This window comes from Melospiza georgiana, chromosome 9 (genome assembly GCF_028018845.1).
Source record: "Melospiza georgiana isolate bMelGeo1 chromosome 9, bMelGeo1.pri, whole genome shotgun sequence".
NCBI classification, from domain to species: domain Eukaryota; kingdom Metazoa; phylum Chordata; class Aves; order Passeriformes; family Passerellidae; genus Melospiza; species Melospiza georgiana.
In genome coordinates this window covers 24,816,721-24,835,000 of record NC_080438.1, presented here as the reverse complement: position 1 = coordinate 24,835,000, position 18,280 = coordinate 24,816,721, and the positions used below count along the sequence as shown (strand labels likewise).

Sequence of the window (18,280 nt, the reverse complement as noted above, 5' to 3'; positions counted from 1 at the left end):
TTATAGCTATCACTCAGAGGCAGAGGAAGGTGTTAAGAACATGTTTAAATGAGAAGATGATGGCAGCTCTACAAATTTTGACAGTCAGTTTATCTGAGGCACAAGTTCCTTGCTCTTTGTTCTTCACCAGTTCCCGAGGGGCTTGATTTTGAGCTGTGCTGAGCACTTGCAGCTTCTATTGACTTCAAGTGGAGTTTTAAGTGTTCTGCACTTGTGAAAATCATGCCCAACTGGATTAACACAAAGAGGTTTTTCTTTCAACATCGGCCAGAAATCTCTTCTTCCTAACTGACGTTTTCAGCAAAACACACTTACCATTTCCTAGCAGGCAAAATTGTGTTATTTTGTTACGTATTTCAGTTGCTCGGTGTCTTAGTGAATATGTGTTAGACTTTATTATGCATTTGTACCATTTCTCACAGAGTCAGAGACATAAGAGATGGAAAAGGCCTGCTAGGTCAGCTGCTCCATGTCTGCAGTAGTACAGCATTGTTCCTTTCAATAAGTTTTCTTGTGTTTTGTCCTTTCTAAATACAGGACACATCTTTGTTTTGTTTTATTTTTTTAACAATGAAAGAGACTGCACAAGAGTATATTTTTCCTTCAAAAATAATACCTGTATTTGTAAAGGAAAGAAAGAAGACTATTTTTAATCTTCCCTGCAAATTGAGAAAGGTATTTCTTTTGATTTGACAGGCAGTGGCAGTTGTTGTCATTATAAATAGGGGTGTAAATGCAGGATTTACACCTCACAGATTATATTTTGATTTAAAAAAACCCCAAACCCATGACTGCATAACAAGGGAGATCTTTGTCTTTCTTAATTTCTGCTCTTCTGCTGTTTCATGTCCTCTGTCTGTCATGATTTCTGGATGTTTCTCCACTTTGGCTTGTGACCAGGGAGGCAAAATACTCCAAAGAATACATTCAACAGTGTGCTTTAGTTCCACATTCAAATATATGTCTTTGGTCACCCTCTTCCGGAGAAGTCATTGCAATAGACATAATGGGCCATAATTCTGCCATTAATTCCAGCCTGATGATAGGAAGAAGTGTAGTCATTCCAGTAATAAAACTGACTGCCCAGTACAATATGAGCTTTCTCCCTCCCCATCAGCATTAAATATAATTATTGGAAGAACAATCTCTGGATGCATTTCAATAAAATACTTTCTCATAGTGGTGTTTTCTAGGGCAAAATAATTTGTTGTCTGTGCTAAATGCCCTTATGAGAAAAACTGTCCTGTGAATTTTTTATTTAGAGGATGAATCTCTCTAAATCTTTCTGATATGAAGATGATATTAATTTTCTTTAAATTTTCATTGTTATGTCTATTAAGATATAGTACTTGAAGATTTCTGCTTTTATTATTATTATTATTATTATTAAAATGACTGACTAAAAACTGAAGGAGGAAGATAACCTTTAATTTATACTCCTTCTGAAGAAGAGGTCTTTTTATAGTTACATTCAGGTCATTTTTTTTTCCTGTGGATCATCTATACTATTAAATGGGGTTTTATTCCAATTCAGGGAGACACTTCATCTTTAAACCTGTACTTACATTAACTTTTGTACATGGTTGCCCAGGCAACAATGTAATTGCATGAAACAATGGCATTCTCCTATGTACCATTTATGGCAAGTTTGCATTTGAAAAAACTTCTTGTCTTATCATCTAAGCAGAATTTGTAGCCCTCTGACAGCTGAAGGAATGTTCAGGGGCCTTGATTCATATTCATTTTCCCTTGTAATTTTAATGGATACCATCACCTTTCGTTTTCAGGGTGTTTCTTTCTTCCCCCCCTATGATAGTCAGCATTTTAAATGAAAATTCTAGAGCAAGCAAAAGAGACTGGGTAAAAAACAGCTCCCAGAAAAGGCTGCAGGTACCATTCTCCCAGCTTGCAGGCTGTGAAATTGCCACTGTTTAATTGATCCTCTATAAGCTTATCTTTCCAGTGAGATGTACCATTATTGTGCATTAATCAGTGCCTCCAGACATTATCACTGAGGTAACCAAGAGCTAATCAAGCAGGAATGGAGCTGGCAGACGCCAGGATGTCACGGGTGCCTTGCTGTGCACGAAGTCTGTCAGAGTTGCAGCTTCCAGAGGAACCTGTTTTCACCGAGCTGCAGACTTTGTGTAACCTTGTCATAGCAATGGAAGAGGGGGCAAAGCAGCCTGAATATCAAATAGTTGGGCCACGCACGGAGCCAGAGCTCCTGGAATCCTCTGTGTGGCAAAAAACCCCAAAGTTACTCTCCACTAATAACAACAACAAAAACAGTGATGCTACTTAAGACATTTAAACAAAATGCTGACAAGTTGATTCATTTTTAAATAGTTTCCTAGGGAAGGGATTTAAGCTGAACAGATTTATGGTGGAAAAATATTCAAAAAATATTAATCAGTCATTGCGAAGTGCCACTACAAATTGCATTCCTGCTTTTTAATTGATTTTATTTTATACTCGCTCATCTAGAAAAAAAAAAGACCCAAAACAAACACAAGACACTGAATTTTCCTGATCGTAATTCCTGGCAGCTAAATACCATATTATGAAAATAACAGATCAGAAAAAACAATGTAGAAGTGTACCAGATTCATTTAATCAATTTAACTAAAACTATGCTCATTCTTGCTGAAATATCAGTGCGACGCTTTTTTGTCAGTTGACAAAATCTGCAATTTGGGACAGGATGGAGCCTAAATTGTGGAGGGAAGCAGCTGAATCCTCGTGGCATAGGTTCTGTCATGTGAGATAAGTTCCAATTGATGGCATGTCAGTGCTGCTTTTTTTCTTGCTGGCACATTGATGCCTCTGTGTCATCCTTCAAAAAATTTCCAACTTCCTTCTTGCTGGGGGTAGTGGAGAAGCCACTCCAGAGCTGCATTGGCACTGGTGCAGGGCTCACATTCATTTCTGGGATTAACCCCAAACATATCCAAGGATTTGGGACCAACAAGTGCACCCTGATTGTATCCCTTCCTAGATTGACTAGAAACCAGAAAATAGAGTGGGAGCAAGGCTTTTCCCTTAAACAGAGGTTAAAAACCAGAGCCTGTGGTTGGTTGGTTACCTGGAACTTCCAAGCTTGGTGTTTCTGATGCACTTTTCTGCAGCCTGAAGCAGCAGCCAGGTTTTCTCCCCACACTTTTTTTTTTTTTTTTTTTCATGTGACCTCCAGCTGCATTGGAGGAAGAGAACTATTTTGGCAGACATAGCAAACAAAGTCACTGCCATGCAGTTTGACTTCTGCAGCTTTTTCCCTTCAGATTTTGATAAGTCACTGTATTTTGCATGCTCTATTTTCTTCCCAGCTCCCAAGAAATTGTAAATTAAAGAAATACAGTGTGAAAACATTAATAAGCAGATTTTGCATAGTTTTCACTTTGCAATTCCACTGACTTTTGTTGATGTGCTCCAAATATAAACAGGTAACAGATCAAAATTTGCCCACTGAATACATATACAGTAAATGTAAAACACTGAACCAAATTGCCTGCTGGCGTACTTCCATTGACAAAAAGGACTTTTGCCAGAAGGTAGTTTGGCTCATTATAGCTAGTAATTTGAGTATTAATAAGTGGAAAAATATTACTAATCATTGCTAAGCTTTATTGATGACGTTCTCAAAACTCTATTACCTCCCTAAGGTGAACCTGTCAGTGCTGCTTTCCACCTCTCTTGGATTTCAGTGAGGATTGTACACTGCTGATGGTTTGCAAGGCCAAGGTCATTAATGAAGATGTTTTCTGTTGTGTGGGAGGGAAGGATTGGTTTTTTTTAATTAAAAAACCCCATGAAATAGAAATACTGCAGAGGGATAAATGTTTCCCTTCCTGAATATAAACATCTTGGCATCACCTCACTGTTTATTTTCAAAAACTGCCTAAGTTTTGCTTCCATATTTATCTAACAGCAGGGGATCATTATCCTGTGACAAAGTTCTATTCCACTGACATTATCTCTTAATTAGAATTCATCCTTTTCTAGTTCCACGTAGTCAGCCTGTAGTTCCCACAAGTCCCATAAAGCAAGGTACATTTTTGGAGGCAGAGGGAAGAGGGAAGGTCTCACAGACCATTAAGAGCTGTTTAATAAGCAGCCTGGTGTGGAGAAGGCTGCCTTTATTCTACATGGGCATAACCATGCAGAATTGCTGATGAGAGCCAGTCTCTGCCCGCCCTTACATCACACCAAGTGACTTGGAGTGATGTGCCAGGCCAGGAAGGAGGGCACTGCTGCAGAGGAGAAAATAAATTGCTTGTGTTCCTTAGGAGACAAGGAGAGGAATGGGCTCAGGGCTGCAATCACGCCGCTCTTGGAAGGCTGTGGTGCTGATGGAGGTGGAGAGCAGTGCTGTAAGGTGCTCTGCAGTGCATTGGCAATGTGCTCTGGGATCAAAGTCATGAGTGGCATCGTTCCTATTGCCAGGGCAGGTCACTCTGCTGTCCCACCACTCCTTTTAGAGAGATGGAGGCACTGCAGCTCCTAAAGCATCTTTCCCTTAGCAGCATTATTCTGTGAATCCCTTCACAACAGCATATAAGCAGCCTGACACCAGAACTATGTGTTTGGGTGTGTATAAAAAAATTATCATGAAAATATTAAGCTAGAGATGTTAAGGCCCTTCTCCTTCATCGTGGCTTGTGGCAATCTATTGCAGTTACTTACAGCATCACTAAAGACATTTTCATGTTTGAGCAGAAAGCACAGAGTGAGAATACTAAAGCAGAAATTGCAAATAGAAATTCACAGCTCTATTTCCATGTCCTCTGTTTCGGTGGGTAGAGATGTGAGTAGTCCTTCCCACTGCATCTCCTGAACTAATTAGCATCTCAAATCCTGGGTGTGCCTGTCTGAGTGAGAGCTGCAAAGCTTGGCAAAGGTGATGGAACACTCAGCAGCTGCTATATTGTGTCTTTACACAGTGTATTGCAACAAAAATCACAGCAAACAGACCAAAATCTATGTAAAACAATGGTAATCCACAGGGTGGCAAGAATAGTGCCTGCTGCTGGAGTAGTACCATGAAAAAATCCACTGTGGAACTGTTAGACACCAGGTGTAACAGAGACCAAAAATACAGAAACATTCCCCTAAGATCAGCTCCTTGAATGCTTATAAAGAAAAGCTGGAGTTCTAATTGCTTAACAAGTTTCCCATAATATTAAAGCATATGCTTCAGCATTAAATTATTTCATTTTAGCAATTGTGAGGAGACCAAAGGGAGTAACCTTACAGCTGCGTGCAGCAAGGCTGTGGGGTTTTTTCACATTTTCTTCCAAAATACAAGCTATTAGACATTGTTAAGGAAAGAACAATGGGGAGGATTGGTCCATGAGATTCATTAATTGTGGCAATTCCTAAGCTGGCATGATTTTTTGAAATGGTTTCCTGATAATGTTTTGCTATGAAGTAGCTCAGGAGGATAAAAGAAATTTCCCTTAAGAGTCCCTAGTCTGTAAATTAGCCCATGTACAATTTCACTTAATGTTTTAAAGTGATTTTCCCAGTTCGGCTTTTCAGATTATTGTCATCTTCACTTAGACCCTGTAAACTTGCTCAGATGCTCAAACTCCCTCTCTGTCCAGAGATGCAAAGAGGAAAAACCACAAAAGATGCAAAAGCAAACTCTCCACAAGTTTATTAATCCAGGACAAGCCATCAAATTGAAAATTTTGCTAAATTTATTTAATGATGAGGTACTTCTGAAAGCTTTTATAACTTCATTGCATTGAATTTTGCAGTATGATACTATATTGCCAAATATTTCCTTTATCCTCATTAAGGCTATGATTCATGATAACATTACATCATTTAGACAAGTTTCTGAAGCAGTGTTATATTATTATTTGTTAATTTATGAAGCATAGTTTCACTGCATCCTCATACTTTATAACAATGAGGAAGGACAGAATGTTAAACAACAAAATGCATCAGATAGTTAGGGATAAGTCAGTTTATAGGAGACAGCATGTGCAAGGAGACAAAGGAGATGGATTACATGCTGTTCAGGAACATCTGACAGTTCCTAAATGGAGCCTCTCCTTTTACATGGGCTCACATTCCTTTCAGCTCTTTGTCCCTGTGTTGCTAGGTATTCAATGGGAGGGTTTGCATTTCTTGCAGAATCCTTTGATTCTGCAAACTTCAAGAAATCTTCAGCCATCCTGGGCCTTTTCTGTGGCTTACAGAATCATTGAACAATGGGATGGTTTGGGTAGAAAAGCCCTTAAAGCTCAGCTGGCCCCAAGCCCCCTGCCATGGGCAGGGGTTGCACTCTCTGGGTCAGGTTTTCAGGGGCTGATCCAGCCTGGCCCTGAAGCCTGAACTCAACTTCTGCTCCCTGGAGAATCTCTGCTGCAGCATCCAAATTAACCCAGCGTGGATGTGGCCAGGGCGTTTCTCTGTTAGCAGGGGATGCAGGGTGGGCCTGGACCCAGTTTTGGAGGGCGAAAATGTTGGATGGGGAAGGGACAGTGGGATTTGTGGCAGAGGGATGTGCTGCTCTTCCTCTGGCGTGACTGACCTCACTGGGAAATGCAAGGCCCTCCAGGCTCCTGCTGGAGACACTCTTGGGGAGCCTAAAGCTCCTCTGCCAATTTATTTTGTGGATGAGGAAGCAATTTGGAGTGCAAAACTATTTAGTTGAAGTTTGGTGTCTTTCCTGTGATTCCTGAAGAAAGGTATGAATTTCCTGACTGCAAATTGAGAGGAAGTCACTTGCCCTCCTCTGCATGTGTCTTTCTCTATTTTCTCACTGAATTTAAATCAAGATATATTTTTGAAGAAACATAATTACAGAACAATGTGAAATTTGTTTTCTTTTTTTTTTTTTTCTTAAATAAAAACTTTACAGATAGAAGGAACCGGCTGATTTGAACCTGAACGCCTCAGTGTCATAGAAATTTTCATACTAAATTCACAAATTGAAAATATTTATTCAAATAATATATAAAGTAGCACAAAAATAATTTTCACATATAGAAACTTAATGGATCTTGCAAGAAAAGAGCTGCACTAACTTCGATCTTGTATAATGCATTTTGCTTTTAGTTAAGGGAGGGAAATCTAAGTTTCTCAGCAAGTATTGAGGTCTGTGACTGTGTATTCATCACACAATGCCAAACAGCAAAGTGCTTACAAAAAGTACTGCACTGAACACAGCAATATTTGTCTCCTTTCAAACACTGGCTGCTCCTAAATTTTTCCAATTCCATTTGTTATGAAAGAGAAGTATTAAAAGCCCAGATTTTGGTTTTTTCTGTTTTCAAGTTCCCCATTAATGGTCATTATTTTCCTGCTTTTGTCCTTTTTTTCCCCCTTGCAATTTTGCTGTGAGTGATTCTCTCTGTCATCTTGCCGTAAATTGATTAATACTGCCCACTGATGCAGTGCACCACATGGCTAATATATCAGTTAAATGGAAACAGCAAACACCACCTGCTCCTTCAGGCAAATGGCACTTTGGAAAATGGAATGTGTAATCAATAGAATTAAACCTTAAGCAAAGCACTGCAAACAAATCCAGGGGCAAGGTCTTTGTAACTCTGTGGTATGAAAGGTTTCTCCTTTTTTTTCTCTCTTTTTTCTTTTATTTTTTTTTTAATTATCTCTTTGGCTTCCTTTCAGTTCATCAATTATTCTCCATGTGATGTACAGTGTTATCACTATAACTGCTGTCATACAGTTTGATACTGCTTGGATCAAAGGTGATTTTTCCTGTATGAGAAGTTTTAGATGGGTCTGCTTCCCATTGTGTGTTGGAGATACACAGAACCCATTCTTGTCAATGGCAGTAATAGGTAATAGGATAAATCCTTCCCATTGATGGTGAGATAAATGCTGCTTGAATTTAACTTTCAAATCTGCTAGAGACTTCTTAGCATTAAGGCATTTTCCTCGTTGTGAGCACTTTAAAGATTAAGGATTTGAAGAGCAGATACAAAAGGCACAGAGAAGCTTTCAGCTGATGTTAGAATGATCTTCCCCTAATAAACATGTTTTAGAAACAGCAACACTGCTCAGCTTTACTTCCCCAATGGAAGAGTGAAATTTTAAGGTGGATTTTTACAGGGAAGGGCAATAAATACAGGGGACAAAATAAGAACTTGTGCAATTTGCACACAAGGAGAGAAAAGGATAGTCTGTGCCTGAGATCATTTGAAAGTAACATTCAGCCCCTTTGGGAAGACAATCATCACTTGGGAGACTTCAGGCTGACTAACCGTGTGTAATAACTGTTTTTGTTCAGTGAAGAAATAAGGAAAAGGAGCTCTGCCCTTATGGGCAGCCTCCCATGGATCAGAGCAGGCCCCCAGCCCACCTTCCACATCCAAGCAGCGCTCATGGCTCTGTGGAAGCGCCATGCACTTCACAAACCCATGGATGAAAGCTCAGGCAGAGCTCCTCTCATACCCTATCCCACACCTGCAAATCGCTGCTGTGTTTGTTTGTTTAGAGATGCGTTTTGTCTCAGACCAGGCCCGTCAGAACCGCGAGTCGGGCCGATCATTAGCGCGCGGCAAACCCGCGGCCAGCTCCAGCACGGAACCAGGCCAGGCCCGTCTCACTGCTGCTCCTAAGAACTCACAGCAGAGCCCATCCATCCCTCCATCACTCCATCCCTCCATCCTTCCCTCCGTCCCTGCTCTGTTTGTGGTGCAGCAGTAATTACGTTCTCGCTGGCAGCGCCTCGCCCGCGGTTGCCAGGGCCCGAGCGGCGCGTAGCAAGTGTTTTGGTAATGAATAAAGACGGCAATCAGCAGCAACCTGAGAGCTCGCTGAATGAGACAATCTGGCGGGCACTGAGGGGGTCCTGCTGGCTCGCTCAGATGGGCAGCAGGCAGGGATGAGATAATTGATAGGAAAGGGTAATGAAAGGAAAGGAAGTGGGGGGCGGGGGGGGGGGAGAGCAGGGAACAGATTTAGAAAATAGACAAAGACTTTGACCTTAAAGCTAATAGGCTACTTAGGATATTATTTTATAAAGACCAGGATAAAATGAGCTGGCAGCTGAATGTCAGTATAAAATAATCCTTTGTGTGCTTGTGTGTGTGTGCGCATGTGGTGGGCTGGGGAGGCAGGAATCCCCGTGTGCAGATCTCAGATGATTTCTAGGGAATAATAGAAGCGACGGGAATGGTGATCCATAGGATCCATAGGATTGCAATGTCCTCTTACCTACACTGCCCTGCTGGGACATTTTGAAGTCAGGGAAAAATTCAAGGCAAGGGAGAAATACGACCTGGACAAATGCATGTAAATGTGGAAGGGTTTCATATTTTGGAAAATCCTCATTTGAGACATATCTCATTTAATAAAAGTGTTTCACAGATTTTAAAGACCTCGAACTATCCTTTGAAAAATCAAGTGAACATTTGTCTTGCCATCATCAAAATTATGAAAGGCATATTAAAAAAACGCCAGCACATTTTCAATTGTATGGCCTGGAAAAGGAGAGATTTTAAGATTAACAAATGGAGCTGTATATACCTTTCTTTGCAAATGAATACTTTTCTTAGGCTGAACTCTTGCAATATAATTATTCATTTAGCCTTCACAGGCACAGGAAAAAATAATAATACCCAGAAAAAATACATAGTCACACTAATCAAACTCCTCCCAAGACACAAGAGACAGATTTGTTTTCTGAGAGCTCTTTTCCCTGTAATTTTGCATCCTTATGACATCAGGCATGCTTCCTCCCAGCTTTCTGGGCATAGGAAAAAAATCGCATTTTTGCATTGTTGTTTCACTGAAGATAGGCAGGTAGAGAAATAGATAGATAGATAGATAGATAGATAGATAGATAGATAGATAGATAGATAGATAGATAGATAGATAGATGGATGATATATATTTAAAGAATAGGCTCAGAGTTGAAGGAAGACAAGGTAAGAAGATGGCAGTCTGTACCAAAAGGAAATATTTTGGACTTGGTAATAGGCTTTTGTTTTCATCCTCTCCTTACTTTAGGCACATATTTTTGCTTAATATTGACAAGCCTGTCAAATCCAGGCCCTTGAAGATTTCCTCTTCAGCAATCTATTTCTTTGCTTCTTTTTTAAAATTATTGTTTAAACACTTTATGGCTTTTAGGTCACCATTCCTAGATCCTCAGGTAAGATTCCAGGAAGGGTTTTGATATTTTACTGACTGTTAAATAATGTAGGAGTGTGGGATTTGCTGTGTCACATGGACTGGAATCTCTTCAGTTCTGATAATTCAGATCATCTTGATCTGAGGCAGTGCTTTAATAGGAAACCTTGGTATTGGACATGGATTTGGAAGGGCATATTCCTGGTGATTCAGTGACTGATGCTCCTCTTCTGAACTTACTCTAAAAAAGTTGTTACAAAGTGCACAGCTGTGCTGGATGTTGTTGGCTTTGGACAGAAGGAAGCAGCCCTTCAGGATGTTTGCTATTGAAAATGTACTGTGCCAGTGAGAACTTACCCCTAAATGCAGATTTCCCTGCCCAAACTTCAAACAGAAATGGTATTCTTCACTTTCTGGGATTATGAGAAATTTCATGCTGTGCTGCTGTGTAGAGTTCATCAGTGCACTGCTTTCTCAGAAATATGGGAATGTGTTAGTGATAAAAGAAATTAGTTCACGTAGAGTTTTACAAAGTGCTCTGGGATCCTTTTGATAAAAGATATATCAAACATTATGATAGGTAGTACTTATTAATACCTGTCATATTGTGACTTTCTCAATCACTTTTATTCTGCTTGGAGCAGTCTCAGGAAACTGCTTTGCCCAATTTACCATAATTGTGACATGACCCATATTGTACCCTTCTCCATCCCAAGACCTTTGGATATATGTTATAGATGCCTTCCACGACCTTTCCTAAAAGCTTTTTAATTGAAATGTTGTCATGCAGCTTCCATATTTAAGGCAATTTCATATTTTGATGGCCTTCAAGCACAAGCTGAAGGAATACTGCAAAGAGGGAGGTAGAGTAATGGAGTTGGTTTTTATGTGGGCCCCTTTTAGGGCTTTGCTGATCCTGCCAGAATGCTGCATGGTCTAAGACACATTCCAGATTCATCTCCAGCTTTTAGTTTTACCAAATAAATGCCAAGGTGCACAGACTTCCTGAAAACCCAAATTGTACACAGAGAGAAGGTGACTTGTTGCAGTGCAGTATCATAAAGTGTATTTGCTTTTACTGCTCCATTTTTTGCTCTCTGGAGTGTAGGAGAGGTTGTGACAGGACTTCTGTATTATTATTTTTGCAACTCTCACCTTGGCTGGCATTTGTGCAGTGCTTAGCTTAAAAATATTCCTGTTTTCTTGTTAGGAAATTTATGGTACTGTAAATTATTGTTGTTAAAAACGGCTTGGAAAAGTGAGTTCTATGACATGATCAAAATTATTGTCCAAATGTTTATACCTGTTGACTGAATACCTGTGTGGAGGCTTTTGATCTCTACAAACACTTATGTTGCAGACTTGTAATCTGTAAGGTAGTTCAAATATATTTTCTTAGGAATGTGGATCCAAAAATATTGGCCAGGGCTCTAGATTGGGTAAGTTATATGCAAACAAGATGAAAGAAAGCTACATATTTAGCAGTGCTTAATTTAAAAAGAAACATTTGAGCCTATTTCCTTTTTTACATAACACAGAAGACTATAAAAATCAGGAAAATAAGTAGGCAGAAGAGAATTTCCCCCCTTTCCTGTAGTCAGGGATTTGTTAGATAGTAAATTATGCTATTGTTCTATCACAAGAAAAGTCAGACCATCACAAAATTCAGAAAAGAATTTTATTTATTATAGTAGGGCAAAATGCTGTTTTACAGTCCAGAACTTAATTTATTCACAGTACAGTCTTTGTTGTATTGGGGTTTCCAGCAGTTTCATCTAATGACCTTCCACAGGTGAAGAACCACAGAATATGCAGAAAAGATCAGTCACTGCAGATAAAAAATTCTGCAGCATTGCTTGGACTAAAGAATTATTCATTGGGCCAGATTCTCTGTTGCGTAGTTTTCCTTAGCTGTATTGAGTTCATTGACTGATTTTTATTGACCTTATTTCTTTGACTTCATCGTGGATATTCTGATTTACATCAGCTCAGGATCTGGCTCTTGGTACTTAATGTGCACAGAAAATTTCAGAAAGTCTTTTGAAATGGAATCTGCAGTGTAGTTAATGAGAGCTGATGCTTAAGGCTGGATCCTTTCCCAATAGCCTGTTATGTGGCACTAAACATTATGGGCCAAGTACTGATTTCACATTTTTAGCCAAATTCCTATTGACCCCAACAGGAGTTTCATGTGAGGAATGATAGCAGGATATATCCTGTTATTTCCTGAGAAGGTCAGTGTTCTGATAAAAGTGGATGAAGCTGTCTTTTTCATAGCTGTCAAGCAACTTGGCTTAATGCAGTGATGGAATCTCACCGTGATAATAGAAAGCTGGCATGCCTGCCTTGGTGCACCACATTGTAGCTGACCGTGAGTCCTTGTCCTTGCTTTGTGGGATGGCTGAAATTCAGCCCTTCTGAATGAGGTATTAGTTACTGGAAGTGTGAGCAGCTCCAGTCAGAGGAAAATGTATGCCTCTCACATCAGCATTTATATTTATAGTTGTATTAATTCTTTGCTCAGTTTTTACTCCCAAGTTTCCTGTTCTGCACATGATGAAGGAAAACCTTGAGTAGATTTTTGTAACTCAGGTAATAGTAGCATAGTAATTACAATTCAGACTCTGAACAGCATCAGCTGACAGAGAAAAATCAATCCATTGCTGGCCACTCAACATTTGTTCTACCTCTGGCAAAGAATAAACGAAATACCCTCTGAATTTGCTATAGCTGTTATTTATCATATTACAGTTCTGTGGCACCTCCAGTTTCAGTCTGTCAGTTTTGTCTGCCTCTTGATCTCCCAATTTGCTGAAGCGTGCTTGGATAATACTGCTTTGACTGTTTTGTGTTACCATGCAAGGAGTCTGCTTGCCCACACAAACCATCAGAGGAGGGTAGAAGAGTACAAAATCAGAGCCATTAAAAGTCTTTGTGCCACTTTCTGCCCTGCAGGGTGGCTCAGTGTGCTGCTCCAAGCTGGAAGAACATTACCCCAGTGAAATCTTTGGATGTCTTTCTCCTTTCTCCCTCCCAGACTTCCCAATTTCCCTTCCAGCTGCCGGGATCTCAGCTCCTGGGCCTGCTCTCATCTGCAGCTTGGCCTCTTGCCTCAGTGGGCAAAGGCTCAGGCACATTTGTCCCCATTTGGTGTCTTTTTCGCCCAATTTTTATCATGTATAAAAGCCTGGTTGTTTTTCCAAACCACTTTTTCAAGCCACTTTTTCAAGGACTTAGATGCACTCCATATGTTCCTTCTGAAGGGGCAGAAGATTCACATGGTTTTGTCCTGATGGTTCTTGCTCTCCCTTTTTGTATTTCAGCTTCTAAAATTCTGTGTCAAGAGAACCCTTCATGAAGGGTTGACACACATGTGGGGAAAAGGCTGTGGAGTGCCTTCTGTGGCATTTAAAATTATTTTCTTAGCAAAACTCAAAAGGAGCTTGACTGGACTGTGTCTTGTTACCCAGAAAGACAGGAAAGGTCAGTAACTACTATTATTTTTTTTTTAAGTATGTATTTTGAGATGCCACATATCACTTCTGGGCCAAAATATCATGAATCTTGGTATCTCAGTTTGAGAACTGAAGAAGTGATAGCCAGTTTTGTATTATTTTCTCCTGAACAGAACTGGCACTATTTGCTGTTATGCGTGAACAGCTGCCATGTGCTATGAGCAAAACTTCCCTAATGTAAGTGGTGGATGAGGAGCACCATCCTCATCATCACGGCCTTGCATCAGGCTCATCTTGTCCACTTCACCAACACTATTTAGGCCAGAACATTGTATATATAATGTATTTCCTTATTTACATATATGAATAGAAATACAAATGTGAAAAAAAATATATAGATATATATGATTTGAACATATATGAATAGAAATGGCTCAAGGGGACCCTTCCCCTTTGTGCCATTGGGGAATGGAAGAAGGCAGGTGAGTTTAGGCCAGTTTTTTCTCTCATTTTCACTGATGATCCAAATTCTTTGCATGCTTTGTCTTTCTTTACAGAACAAACATCTTTCTGTAGAGAACACTGGTGTAAAATGAGGGTAGATGTTGTTAGTGAGCTGTGATAGCTACTGGCTGCCTGGTTTGGATTAAGGTATTTGCCTGCCTCTGCAGATGTCTACAGCCCTAACTGATCCTTTTTTTAGCATTTTGCTGAGATTTGCTCTAAGCTAGGAGCTTGATCTGGGGCTTTCTTGGTAATCAGTGAAGAAAAAGGCACTTCCATAGTGAATTTGATCTTAAGTTGGCTCAAATGCTTTCTGGAGGTGTCTGTCTCTCTCCTTTAGCTGTTCAGGTTGCTTAGGGTGACTTAACTCCTGAATAAGGTGTATCAATTCGGTTACAAAGGAGTGTGACCTCCTTAACCTAATCCAGGGATGAATGGATCTAAAGCAGTGTAAAAGAGAGGGTGCCAGCTTTTCTTTTCAGGAAAGGAACCCTGATTTTGGGAAGTACTTCCAAAGTACTCTGGATTTTTGTTTTTTTCCCATTTGAGTTGTGTGCTCTAAGGCTGTGGTGTGTCCCCAGGCTTTCTTAGGAACAGGGGAATGGCAGGGGTGTTTGAGCAGTGGTCCTGTTTGGGTAAGACCTGATTTCTGACAAGCCTTGTGTTGCTTTATTATTTTAAAAGAAGGCTGGTGAAATGAATAGCACAGAGGCTTCTGTACAGGCTTCCTTTTTGGGAAACAATGATCCCATCAGATTGCCAGCATGACTCATGCTGGGTGTTTGAATCATTTTTATTGCACTGCTGATGATGGCTTGGAAAAGGCAAGTTTTGGTCATCAATTCATTCTACATCTTTTATATTGACTGGCTCTTGTATATCAGAAACATGGTCAGTTAGACACTTTTATGAGTCCAAGGAAAGATGTTCTGTGTAAATAACATACAGTCAAGAATAAAAAGCCAAATGTGCACATAGGACCTGATAATGGGAAAGTATGAAGGCTTTAAAGCTGTATTTTGTTTGCAGTATACTAAATCAGAGAACTGGATAAAAAGGTTGCTCAGCTGACAGAAATAAACATTATGTTAAAGGATTGAAAAGTTTGAATATTACACACAGCCACCTAGGTTCTGAAAGAGCTGAGAGCAGACCATTTCAGGGGAAAAAATATTAAAAAACTCACAAAAAAATCCCTAACCCAAGTACTAAACCTCTCCTTCCCCCTTCTTTATTTTTTTATGTCCCGAAATGTTTTCCAAATTTTTCCATCCTAGTTGTACAGAAGGTTGGAGTGGAGAGGTAGGGAATCAATTATATTATTTTAAAGTAGGTTTTTAATAGCCTAGCAAAGGTTATACTGCTTAGGCAGCAGCATAGGTTTGCTGTACTTCCCAGGATTTATTTTTCACTTTATAGCTCTTTCTTTGCCCATATTGCAACTATTTAACACCTCTCTCTACAAGTCTCCCACCTGATTTCTTTTATAAGTCTCAGCTACCCTTTACAACTTACATTTTCTTTACCTTGAAGGCTCGACTGAGAAGGTTTGAGAATATCAGGCGAGAATGGGTTTGGGAGCTGAGATAAAACCAGAGGAGAGATTTCCCCCCACAGTTCTGCAGATGCTGTGTGACCTGTCAGGGATTCAGGGCAAAGGGAATTCCATATGGGATGAGCACCAGGAGAGCTAAAGGGAGAACTGGTGAAATGTCCTTTTCCCCATCACCACTCTGATTTACAGCTAATTCTGTTGAGGAGCAGGAAATGGTTAAATCTGTGGGTTTCGACCTGAAAGATCACATGGCTTCTTTTGCAAAAGGGTACTAAAATATATTACATTTAAACACCTCAAATGCCTATATATAAATACTATATTTGAGGCTTTTTATCTCAACATGGGCTAAATATCAGAATGCTTGCACTTTCCAATGAAGAAGATGTTTTTTTCCACTTTGGTGGAACTTTCAGCACTACATTAGACAGTGTTTTAAAATCTCAGTAACAAGCCTGGAGAAATGCTCCAAGAAAACCCTGCAGCAGAGTCTGAGTGTGTTTATCTCATTTCACATTAGTTAAGGGTAAGGCTTGATGTAGTCCCATTATAATCAGTGGGACTACTCCCATTAGTATGGCAAGCAGGATTTGGCCCTTTGTTTGTGATTACACATTCTCTGCCTGGTCTGTTAGACTGAAGGGTATAATAAAATTAAACTATTGGATTAGAATGGTAATTTCAAAACACAAATCAGCAAGGGAACATGATTACATTTGCTTTTGGAGGATAAAGGGAAACATTCCTATTTCTCTCTTGGTGTATCTAGGCTGCCTAATGGAAGTAATTGTGTGTATCCAGAACAAGAATGTGAAAAACTGCAGAAATATGGAGAAAGAAATGTGCTCTTAAAAAGAAGCAGAAAAACCGCCACAAATTCTTATGATTCTTCTAGATGTGTAGATCAGCAAACATTTCTAAAAGCTACAAAACTCATTAAGGGCTGCTCCTGAACAGATTTTATTTGTACAGAGCTAAGAATAGTTTTTCAGTATAAATAGCTCTCTTTATCCTAAAAAAGAAGTCACCTTTTTGTTTTCTTGATGATCTAGGATGGTAACTACAACATGGTATGCTCTGGTAGGGGAAATTACTTCCAGTTTCATTCAGTGTTAGGAACTTAAAAGTTCATCCATCCCTGTTTTCCTCCAGAAGATGATGAGAGCATGGTTTGCAAAACAAATGCCCTCATTGAGCAGTTTGCTGCTAAACCTGGTGTGCAGTGCTAAGAGCTGGTTTCCACAGGGCATCTTGGAAATTATTGAAAATTGCCTTATTGAATTATGCACATTTTGGATCCATCTCCAAGCAATTTGCATTTCAGCTTCTACAAAATTCTTTGAAACATAACAAATTAAGCTTCTGTGTTTTCTGTCAGGATAAATAGCATAAACCTCATTTAACAGACAAGCAGAACTAAGGCCACAAATGATTCATGCTCTCCCATCTGCACTTGGGTATCCACCACCCTTTCAGCCCTAAGAAAACAATTTTCCCATTGTACTTTTGGTTTCAATTCCTCTCACCACTGATCCCTGACACTTAGAATTCTTTTTTCACTATAATAGACTTCAGTCTCCTTCCTCTGTAACCCCCTAAAAACATGTCATATTCCATTTTTTGCTCAACTTATCTCTTTTTTTATTTTTAAACCTACCATCCACAGGTGCAATCTGCACATCTTTCAGAGAACATTCACTTTTGCAGAGCAATATAGAAACATCAGAAGGGCCCTGCTGAGGCAGGCAGGGGTCTGTCTAACTCAGGGCTCTGTTTCCCACAGTGGCAGCAAGAGATGCTCAATACAGAGGGTGGATCAGGCTGGCCACTGCTTGCAGTGCCTTCCCTCCTCAACCTCTCAGCAGACACCAGCATTGGATTAGGGATATTAAAAACTACATCCTCACCTATTCACTTTAGGATCTGTTTGTGGACCTGATGTGCCTGGAGTTCTTTTTAAACTTGCCAGTGCTATCTGTCTCCACGGCCTCCTATGGCTACAAATTCCAGAATTTCAGTCTCTGCTATTTAAACACTATAATTTTGTCTGGGTTAACCCTGTGTTTCACTAGTTTCAGTAAGAATAATGGCACCTGGTTGTAATTGGGATATTTGGTGAGTAACAACTCTCTTTTCTGATTTCATATTATCCACAAGCTCCAGGATTTTGCAACCCTCTATCCCATCTTACAGACTTCCCTACAAGCTGAAAAAAAACAGCAATTTCACTCTCCTCATTAGGCAGTTTCTTCATTATCTTACTCATTTTTAACCCTTCTCTGTACCCTCTGTCCTTGTGCTATGTCCTGGAGTCAGAAAAAGTTCATTGAGCTATGTAATAGAAATGTAGAATCACAGAATGATTTGGGTTGGAAGGGACCATTAAAGGCCATCTGGTCCAAACCTCTGAAATGAATAGGGAGATCTTTAACTAGATCAGGCTGTTTAGAGCCCTGTCCAACCTCACCCTGATTGTTTCCAGGGATGGGGCATCCATGACCTCTGTGGGAAACTTGTGCCGGTGTTTTACCACCCTCACTGTAAAAAAAGCCATCCTTATACCTAGTTTGAATTTATTCTTTTTTTAGTTGCAATCTTTTCCCTTTTGGTTTCCCCTTTGTCCTACTGTTTGCCAAAAAGTCTGTCCCCATCT

The 18,280-nt window shown here is 39.9% G+C and overlaps 1 protein-coding gene across 3 annotated transcripts in view; it reads left to right on the top strand.

Annotated features, from left to right (window-relative positions):
• Positions 1 to 18,280, top strand: part of LOC131087102 (BEN domain-containing protein 5-like) — an 877,799-nt gene that overhangs the window by 407,728 nt on the left and 451,791 nt on the right. The gene's annotated exons all lie outside the window — the stretch shown is intronic.